Source organism: Salvelinus sp. IW2-2015, unplaced genomic scaffold (genome assembly GCF_002910315.2).
Source record: "Salvelinus sp. IW2-2015 unplaced genomic scaffold, ASM291031v2 Un_scaffold1551, whole genome shotgun sequence".
In the NCBI taxonomy this organism is placed as follows: domain Eukaryota; kingdom Metazoa; phylum Chordata; class Actinopteri; order Salmoniformes; family Salmonidae; genus Salvelinus; species Salvelinus sp. IW2-2015.
Genome location: NW_019942982.1, coordinates 30,650 through 41,822, shown reverse-complemented (window position 1 = coordinate 41,822; position 11,173 = coordinate 30,650). Strand labels below are relative to the sequence as shown.

At 46.3% G+C, this 11,173-nt stretch overlaps 1 pseudogene; it reads right to left on the bottom strand.

The window, feature by feature from the left end:
* Positions 1-10,678, bottom strand: part of LOC112071228 (zinc finger E-box-binding homeobox 1-like) — a 17,163-nt pseudogene extending 6,485 nt beyond the window's left edge.
* Positions 10,679-11,173: the final 495 nt, after the last annotated feature.

The window sequence follows — 11,173 nt, the reverse complement described above, 5'->3', positions numbered from 1 at the left end:
AAACCAACTGCACTTGTTATGAAAACAATATCATAACAAAAACTCTCACAAATACGTAAACCACTCCAAAAAATTCCCCTAAAAGGATTCTAGCAGGTCTGTTGCAATGGTAAAATAATTCAGTAAAATAAACAAACATTATTTGTGGAGATGTAGATCAAACTAGCTGCCTGATGCTGATACGTTCTTCTGGACCTGGGTCTCATTGAACCCAGGAAGGAGGGATGAGGGCGTTTCATCCCAGAAGGCACCCTATTCCCTACATAGTGCACTACTTTTGACCAGAGCKCTTTGGCACCCTATTCCCTACATAGTACACTACTTTAGACCATTGCCCTATGGGCCCTCATCAAAAGTAGTTCACTATAAAGGGAATAGGGTGCCATTTGGGACGAAGATCAACTGGGCCCATCCAACGGGCCATTAAGCACCGCTCTAGCCCCTTTCTGAAATAATTTGGACTCTGCCTGCTTGTCCTAAGCCAGGCCAGATGTGCGTCCCAAATTGCACTGTATTTCCTATAGGGCTCTGGTCGAAAGAAGTGCACTATATAGGGAATATGTTGCCATTTAGGACACAATCCAGAGTGATTAACGCCAAATCTTGTCCAAAGGGGGTTGTAAGCCACACAATCATTAGCAATAATTAATTGTGGTTTCAAGTAGGATGGATGCATTAGTGTAGAGACTTGTAAGAGGACAATTAGGCGGTTTAAGAGAACAGGACGATTAGGTGGTTTAAAGAGGACATTAGTGGTTTAAGAGGACATTAGGTTTAAGAGGACATTAGGCTGGTTTAAGAGAACATAGGGTTTTAAGAGGACATTAGAGTGGTTTAAGAGGACATTAGGCGGTTAAGAGACATTAGGCGGTTTAAGAGGACATTAGGTGGTTTAAGAGGACATTAGGTGGTTTAGAGAGACATTAGGTGGTTTAAGAGGACATTAGGCGGTTTAAGAGGATAATTAGGTGGTTTAAGAGGACATTAGGCGGTTTAAGAGGACATTAGGGTGGTTTAAGAGGACATTAGGCGGTTTAAGAAGGACATTAGGTGGTTAAGAGGACATTAGGTGGTTTAAGAGGACATTAGGCGTTAAGAAGGGCATTAGGTGGTTTAAGAGAACATTGTGGTTTAAGAGAACATAGGTGGTTTAAGAGGACATTAGGTGGTTTAAGAGGACATTAGGCGGTTTAAGAGTGTCACGTTCTGACCATAGTTTCTTTTTATGTCTTCGTGTTAGGTTGGTCAGGGCGTGAGTTGGGGTGGGTAGTCTATGTTCTGTTTTCTATGTTGTTGTATTTCTATGTCTGGCCTGATATGGTTCTCAATCAGAGGCAGCTGTCGATCGTTGTCTCTGATTGAGAATCATATTTAGGTAGCCTGTTTTCCCCATTTTGGTTGTGGGTGGTTGTTTCCTYGGTTTGTGTTTGTGTCACCATTCAGGACTGTTTCGGTTTTCGTTTTCATTCACTTTGTTATTTTTGTATTTTGTAGTGTTCAGTTTATTATTAAAATATGACGAACACTTACCACGCTGCATATTGGTCCGATCCTTCATACTCRTCAGACGAAGAGGACGAGAATCGTTACAAAGAGAACATTATGTGGTTGAAGAGGACATTAAGCGGTTTAAGAGGGCGATATTAGGCTGTTATACCAAATTCAGGGAAAAGCTGCCTGGTTTCTCCATAACGAAAGCAGTAGACAGATACAAATTATAGGGTTCTATTCAAAGTAATTCCCGATTGAGCCAACATATTCAGCATTTACCGCAAGGGTCGGCAACAGACGGCCCGTGGACCAAAACTGGCAGGCAAAGTTTGTGTGGCCCCCAAAAAATTATCTATATMTAGTTTTTGGTCAAAAAATACAAAAATCACCAGGAATTCAGCAAAAAATGTGTTTCATTTAGAAAATCTGTTCACCAAGTATTCCCAGGAAGAAAAAGATGTGACCGTGCCTCAATGTAATCAAGATATTTAATGATTGTTATTTTAAAATACATTATCTTTCTGGGCTTACTTGTGGTCAATTTGCACTGTACAAATTATTATAATTATGTTCCGGCCCCCCAACTCTCCACTCTGACAAAAATCGTCCTGAGGCTGAATCTGGTTGCCTGCCCCTTGGTTTACCCTGAACGCAGTCTCCGCTAACACGGGAACATTGCTTTCCAATTTCAATCACTCTGTAATTATTTCCACTATACGGTTTGACTAGAGCCCTTGGTCTTTTAAATGCCTGTCAATGTTATCCCCATTCATATCACGCAGGTGAAGTAATGTCTCATAGTGCTGATGAGATGGAGTGGTATAAGGCTGAGAGCAGCTCTCATTAAAAACTAACACACAAATAATTCCACCACACCTGGGGCTGTACGTAGCAAGCATCTCACAGTAGCAGGGCTGGTCTAGGATCCTGTCCGCGTAATCGTATTTATTGTGATCTAAAAGGCTAAACTGATCCTAAATCAATCAGCATTACAACTATAGCCCCGTTTATACCTGGTTCTAACATGTATCTTTTGTCCAGATGATGTCCACATTCTGATTGTGCCCACATTTTCAGACAGGTGTAGATGGTTAAAATACGCATTGTGAACTGATTGTAATCAGATCTTACTGCCCACCTCCCAGAGGTAGTCAGACACACAGTATGTCTGGATATATTACAAGTGTAYACGAATCTGGACAGTGAAACCATTTAAATCCTAATTATTCTGCCTTCTAAATCATTGACAGGTGGCACCATTGACTTATGGRATCAATATGTGGCTTAAAATAAATAAATATTATTTGAGGAGAATAGATTTTTTTTAAATTGCATACAGGAAGGAACCAGGAAATGTGGTCACAATACYGATAAGAGACACATTCTAATACCACATGTAAAGATTTTTCCCGAAATYTGGGCTCAATCAGAATGTGTACAATATRAGGACAAAGGAGAAGTTAGCGGCAGGTCGACACAAGGCTTTCTGAGACCCTTGATATATACGGCCCCTGACCCAGTGGATCCTCAGCCAGTGGCCATATTGTTTACCTGTGTGTTCGTATTTATGCCTGAGCAGGGAGCTGCTCTTCTGGAAGATCTTGTCACACAGGTCACAGGAGTACATCCCGCTCTGCAGTCGACGCATCTTCTTCTGCGGAGGGGAAGAGTCGGAGTTATCCTGCTCCTCTACCGCCGACACAACCTCTGAGCTGGTGGCAGACTTCTCCTCCTGTCCCAGAAAAATAATAATAGAATAACAACAATAATAATAATCARCATGTTATTAGGAAGAAGAAGAAGAATTCCATCAAAAACAATAGGTTACAACTAATAATCCTATTTATTTATTTTATTTAAACACAGTGTTTCCAATGTCAAAGGCCTCTATGTGAGGAGAGATCAGCTGTAGAAAACCCAGAGGGAGTAACTTAGAGAGATCAGCTGTAGAAAACCCAGAGGGAGTAACTTAGAGAGATCAGCTGTAGCAAAAACCACAGAGTAACTTATAGAGAGATCAGCTGTAGAAAACCCAGAAGGGAGTAACTTAGAGATCAGCTGTAGAAAACACAGAGTAACTTAGAAGAGATCAGCTGTAGGAAAAAAACCCAGAGGGAGCTAACTTAGAGAGATCAGCCTCGCTAAAAACCCAGAGTAAACCTTAGAGAGATCAGCTGTAGAAAACCCAGAGGGAGTAACTTAGAGAGAATCAGCTGTAGAAAACACGAGTAACTTAGAGAGATCAGCTGTAGAAACACAGAGTAACTTATGAGAGATCAGCTGTAGAAAACCCAGAGGGAGTAACTTAGAGAGATCAGCTGTAGAAAACCCAGAGGGAGTAACTTAGAGAGATCAGCTGTAGAAAACACAGAGTAACTTAGAGAGATCAGCTGTAGAAACCCAAAGTAACTTAGAGAGATCAGCTGTAGAAAACCCAGAGTAACTTAGAGAATCTGTCCACCCGGTCAGACACTGACACGCGTGGCCTTTCAGAGCTGCTCACATGCGATTAACATACAATGGAGGATTCATTCTGCTTACACACACACACACACACAACACACACACACCCACACACACACACACACACACACACACACACACACACACACACAGCCCCCTGAGTCTTCCAGGAGGAATCCAACTCAACTCCAGGCTGCGGCAGCTCTAACGAAGTACTAGGTAACAGGGAAGACTGGAGGGAGCCCAAACCATTGAGCCAGGATGGCTTTCTTTTTTCCACAGGCAGAGTAAGGATGAGTCCCAAATGCCACCCTTTTTGGGATGTAGTGCACTACTTTAGACCAGAGCCCTAAAGTAGTGCACCATTGGATACCATTGGAGACACAGCCTGACTCCTGAGGGCTGGGTTAGTCAGGTTAGTCAGTAAAGCTGAAGCAGGACAAATAGAAACTCTTTCCACACTACCTATCTCTTAACATTGTCTTGTCTCGCACATAATCATGCATTCTGAATAACTCTTTCACAAACCGACCTGGCAGCCGTTGATTCTGACGGTCTTCTGGGCTCCGTCGGCCCCAGTGGCGCCGCTGCATGCTGTAGTGGTGTATGTGTATGTGAGCTGGGGGATGAGGATGGTCCGTTTGGTGGTGCCGGTGGAGATGGCCCTGAGGCAGGGCACACCGCTGCCCTGGTTGGTGATGGCTACTAGCCGGGTGGTCATTATGTTCACCGGGTTGGGGATGGTCGTTTGGGGGGAGGAGGTGACGTAGATGGTGTTGGTGGTTCCCTGGAGCCCTGGGAGCTGGGCCTGGACTGTCTCCTTCAGGCAGGTGAGGTTGAGGGGCTGCTCCTGTGGGACATGGGGGACCTGGGGCTGTGACTGGGGCTGCTTGGGAAGGGACAGGTCCAGGGGAAGATCTTGAGCCTCGCGCTCAGAGTCGACCTCAGTCTTCACGATGACCAGGCCGCTGGAGGAGAGGTTTAGTGGTGAGGGGGCCGAGGCTGAGWCCGAGGGGGACGTCGAGGCAGGGGAACTGTTGGGAGGTTGGGAAGATGATGTCTCCTGTGTTTGGGCTGAGGCATGCTGCTCCTCTATCTCTGTCCCGCTCTTCTCTTGGTCTAGCTGGGTCTCTGTGCTGGAATCTGAAAGTCCAGAGTCATCTGGAGAGGAACCAGGGGGTCCGACCGTGATCTGACCAGACCGCATTTTCTCAAACCACTTCTTGACCACGTCCACGGGCAGGCTGACATTGTCAGAGATCTTGGCCAGCTCTTCCTCGGTAGGCTCGGCGTTTAAGGCGAAATAGGCCTTGAGGAGTGAGAGCAGATTCTTTAGAGGGTGCTGGCCTGGTGTTATCCCTGCCTCGGCCATGAGGGCGGCGATGGAGGGGTCGAGGGGGGCGTTGACAGGTTGACAATGCTGGACCATGTGCAGTTCATTCAAATCACCGGGACAGTTGTCACACAGTAGACACCTTGTCTTGCCTGTCTGGGCCTTTGGTGTCTCAGCTTCAGTCTCTGTCTCCATCTCTGACTCGCGCTCCGAGTCGGCCGGCTCGGTCTTGTTGATGTTGAGGTCCTGGGGGAGTTTCTCTGTTACTTTGGAGGCTGGCTGTGTGTTTGTGGCGCTGGCGGTGTTGGTGTTGGTGGTGGGAGGGGGAGCCTCTTGCTTGAGGAGCTGAGGGGCGGTGGGCTGCTGGGCTGGGCTTGGCTCCAGGCTGTAGTTAATGATGATCTTGGTGGTACCATCCTGGTCCACGAAGCCAGGCAGGCTGATGGCTGAGATTACCTGCTGGCCAGCCTGTGTCACAAACCCCTGCTTGGAGGTCACCAGCCCGTTGGCCGTCCCCAACACCTGACGCAGCACGTTCCCATCCATGGCCACCTTGGATATAAGAGGACCACCATAGATATAAGTTGTTATCCTCATTTTGCATCATCACACTTTAAAACTTTACTGTTGACATGCTACGTTTAGGACCATATCAACAGTGAACATTTTGAGTAAAGAGATTAAAATACATTGTATCCATATGTGTGGTTTATATAGTGCCTTAGAAAAGTATTCATCCCCCTTGGCGTTTTTCCTATTCTGGTGCATTACAACCTGTAATTTAAATAGATTTTTATTTGGATTTCATGTAATTGACATACACAAAATAGTCCAAATTGGTGAAGTGAAATGAAAAATATTACTTGTTTCGAAATAAAAAATTAAAAAATTAAATGGAAAAGTGGTGCGTGCATACTGTATTCACCCCTTTGCTATGAAGCCCCTAAATATGATCTGGTAAAACAAATTACCTTCAGAAGTCACATAATTAGTTAAATAAAGTCCCCCTGTGTGCAATATAAATATCACATGATCTGTCACATGATCTCAGTATATATACACCTGTTCTGAAAGGCCAAAGAGTCTGCAACACCACTAAGCAAGGTGCACCATGAAGGCCAAGGAGCTCTCCAAACAGGTCAGGGATAAAGTTATGGAGAAGTACAGATCAGGGTTGGGTTATAAAAAAATATCTGAAACTTTGAAAATCCCACGGACCACCATTAAATCCATTACTAAAAAATTTAAAGAATATGGCACCACAACAAACCTGTCAAGAGAGGGCCGCCCACCAAAACTGATGGACCAGGTGAGGAGGGCATTAATCAGAGAGGCAACAAAGAGACCAAAGATAACCCTGAAGGAGCTGCAAAGCTCCAAAGTGGAGATTGGCGTATCTGTCCATAGGACCACTTTAAACTGTACACTCCACAGAACTTGGCTTTACGGAAGAGTGGCCAGAGAAAAGCCATTGCTTTAAGAAAAAAATAAGCAAACACGTTGGGTGTTCGCCAAAAGGCATGTGGTAGACTCCCCAAACATATGGAAGAAGGTACTCTGGTCAGATGAGACTAAAATGTTGCTTTTTGAGCATCGAGGAAAACGCTCTGTCTGGCGCAAACCCAACACCTCTCATCACCCCGAGAACACTATCCCCACAGTGAAGCATGGTGGTGGCAGCATCATGCTGTGATGATGGTTTTCATCGGCAGGGACTGGGAAACTGGTCAGAATTGAAGGAATGATGGATGGCACTAAATACAGGGAAATTATTGAGGGAAACCTGTTTCAGTCAGAGATTTGAAACTGGGACGAGGTTCACCTTCCAGCAGGACAATGACCCTAAGCATACTGCTAAAGCAACACTCGAGTGGTTTAAGGGGAAACATTTAAATGTATTGGAATGGCCTAGTCAAAGCCCAGACCTCAATCCAATTGAGAATCTGTGGTATGACTTAAAAGATTGCTGTACACCAGCGGAACCCATCCAACTTGAAGGAGCTGGAGCAGTTTTGCCTTGAAGAATGGGCAAAAATCTCAGTAGCTAGATATGACAAGCTTATAGAGACATACCCCAAGAGACTTGTAGCTGGAATTGCTAAAAAAGGTGTCTCTACAAAGTATTGAGGGGGGGTGAATAGTTATGCACGGTCAAGTTTTCAGTTTTTTTGTCTTATTTGTTGTGTAAATCAAATGATACAACCCCCCCAAAAAATCTATTTTTATTCCAGGTTGTAAGGCAACAAAATAGGAAAAATGTCAAGGGGGGTGAATACTTTCGCACGCCACTGTAGGTTTTTATAACAATTATAAATCAAATCAAACCTTGAGCATGTTCTGCAGGTCGCTGAGGTTAATACTGATTGGAGACATCAGACCCATGGTAGGCAGTACCACCGCCTGGACCATGCCCTGAGGCAATGCCGTGCCCTGGGGTAGCATCACGCCACCGTTAAACACCGTCCCATTAGTCCCRGCCGCCCCGTTAGGCGCCATCACCACCGGCTTCAACTCATAGTCCACAGGCTCAGATTTGATCTGAGTGTGGGGGAGCTGCTCCTGCAGGGGCTTGCTCTCTGTCTTCTCCCCCAGGAGGAGCACTCGGACTGGGGCCGCGGCGGGGCCAGAGGGCTGGGTCTGGCTGGGGGTCTGGTTGGAGACCTTAATGACTGGGCTGGGGTTGCCGTTGACAGGCACCATGCCAACACACTTCTTACTGCTGATGTGGGAYCTGTAGGACCCTGAGTGGGAAAACCTCTTCTTYCAGTTGAGACACTCGTACGGCTTCTCTCCTGCSGAGAAAGAGATGTATATTTCTAGGAAACAGCTGAGGTTATGTTCCAAAGGGCATCCTATTACCTAGATAGTGCACTACATTTGACCAGAGAACCTGTCAGAATAGGGTGCCACTATTTGGGACTCAGGTGAACCTATCGTTAACAAACAGGCTGAGGTAATAATAGCAACAGAATGACGACACATTGGCCAAGAGCACAGATTCAATAATGATCATAATCAAGACTCTGAAATAGCAGAGCTGCATATTATAAACATATCAAAGGAGAAAAGGGTAAGTTCAGTACATCTGCYCCACCACTGTGAATATAGTTGAGTCCCGGAACTGCATCCCAAATGGCACCCTATTCCCTATGTAGTGCACTACTTTTGACCAGGGCCAATAGGGCTCTGGTCAGGAATAGGGTACTATTTAGGATGCAGACACTACCCACTGGGGTCACACTGCTTGAATCAATGTTATTTCCATGAAATTACGTTGAATTGACGTCTGTGCCCAGTGGGTATGGAGTCATGAGACGGTGTGTGTGTGTGTGTTGTGTGTGTGTGTGTGGTGTGTGTGTGTGTGTGTGTGTGTGTGTGTGTGTGTGTGTGTGTGTGTGTGTGTGTGTTGGTCACGGCGACCGGTGCGATGCCAATTTGACTCACCGCTGTGGATGCGAAGATGCTCCTTGCCAGGTGGTGCTTTATTTAAAAGCTTGGAACACTCAGTACACTTGAACTTCCTGTTCCCCCTGTTTTGTTATTGTTTGTGGTGGTGGTCCGGGTACATGACGCTGGCAGACAGACAGGACAGACAGACAGCGGTGAGTGTATGGGATGTTTTGTAACGTCAGTATCCTGTCTAAAGAGTACTGTTACTGTCTGAAGGATGTGTTTTCATTCCAGTAAAACAGTAATAGACATATTTGTCTTGAATTACAGACACATTAATCAAATCGCTCCATTTAAAAAACAGGCTAAGGAGAATTCAAATAATACTGAAAAAAGGCAGGAAATCTGTGAGTCCTCCAACAGGGACATGGACATAGACAAGGACAGAAACAGGGACAGGGAAGATACTGGGCAGAGACAAGGACGGAGACAGAACCGAGACTAGGACAGACACAGGAACAGCACAGAGACAGGAACAGAGACAGGGGACATGGACAGAGACAGGAACAGAGACAGAGACAGGAACAGAGCAGGAACAGAGACGGAACAGAGACAGAGACAGAACGAGACAGGGACAGAACAGAGCAGGACAGAGACAGGGACAGAAACAGAGACAGGGTTGGCAGACAGGGACAGGAACAGAGACAGAGGACAGGACAGAGACAGAGATAGGGACAAGACAGGACAAGGAACAGAGACAGGAACAGAGACAGGAACAGAGACAGGGACAGGACAGGGACAGAACAGAGACAGACAGGACAGAGAGATACAGGGACAGGGACAGAGGCAGGGACAGGACAGATACAGGAAAGAAACAGAGACGGAACAGAGACAGAAACAGGAACAGAGACAGAGGACAGAGGACAGGGACAGAGGCAGGGACAGGAACAGGAGGACGGAACAGAGACAGGGACAGAGACAGGGACAGAGACAGGGACGAACAGAGACAGGAACAGAGACAGGAACAGGGACAGGAACAGGACAGAAAAGAGACAGGGACAGAGGCAGGGACAGGAACAGATACAGGAACAGAAACAGAGACAGGAACAGAGACAGGAACAGGAACAGAGACAGAGGACGAGGACAGGGACAGAGAGGAACAGAGACAGGGGACAGAGGCAGGGAAGAATCAGGGACAGAGACACGCACATACACACACACATAGGTACCTGTACAGGATCCTTGTGTTGGTTCTTGTGTTGGGTCATATACAGTCCAGTTGTGTACGGTAGGTGAAGGTGTAGCTGCACTGGGAGCAGCTGAAGTTGTCCTCGCTCTTCTCGTGCCGTAGCTTGATGTGGTCCTTCAGGCCGTGCAGCGCTTGTAGCCCGTGAGCAGTACGGACAAGTCAGGAGCTGGGAGAGGGTGTCTGGCGTGCCTGGGTCAGAGAGGGGGAATTATAGACTATGAAACAAAGAAGATATGTTGGTGCCTGAAACTCAGAAGCTCTATAAGGGTCTTGATTATGAGGGTCTCAGAATACGTCCCAATGGCACTCTGTTCCCTAAATAGTGCACTACTTGCATGCGCCCTGGTCCAAAGTAGTGCACTACATAGGGAATAGGGTGCCATTTGGGATGCACCCAAAACAGCAACAGTATGAGGGTCTCAATAAGTGTTGAGTTTGTAAAAGGTGCATTGATGTAACCTACCGGTCTTCTCTGGGACCCCTCTCAGGCGCGCTTTTCTGTTTGCCGTCCGGAGCCTTGGGGTAGATGACGCCGTGTCTCCCTGCTGGATCATCTCCTCTACCAGAGCATCCTTACCCCCCTCCTCTTCCTCCTCTTCCTCCTCCTCATCCTCCTCTTCTGAGCCACACTCCTCCTTCACTGTAACACAGGAACACAAACGTTTTACAATTACATTACATGTACCAACACGGTTTTTTGGGGGGGGGGGGGTTACAATCTCAAATATGAAGTATAAGAACTCTATGTACATAAAATATGTGTTGATAGGTATGTGGACTAAAATGTCACAGCAGTCAATAGTTAAAACCATGAAGGCTCTAAAATGATTTCTGATCTGGAATGTAGACTGTAAGTAGTCCCGTGCACACATTCCTCCCTGAGATGACAGTCCTCTCCTTTCTTTCTGTGTGCAGTGTGCCAGTAGACGCTAGGGGGCGCCACAGGGCCTATGACCTCAACCAGACTTCATAACTAGCCTTCCCTTTCACACAGCCATGAGTACAGACTACAGTACATTATAGTACAAGTCCCTGGGATAAGATCTTCTCTCTCTCTCTCTCTCTCTCTCTCTCTCTCTCTCTCTCTCTCTCTCTCTCCCTCTTCTCTCTCTCTCTCTCTCTCTCTCTCTCTTCTTCTCCCTCTTCCTCTCTCTCTGTCGCTCTCTCTCTCTTTATCTTTCTCTGTCCTCTAATTTCTCCTCTCTCTCTCTCTAAGAGGGGGGCCTAGCCCATACCATAAAAAAACA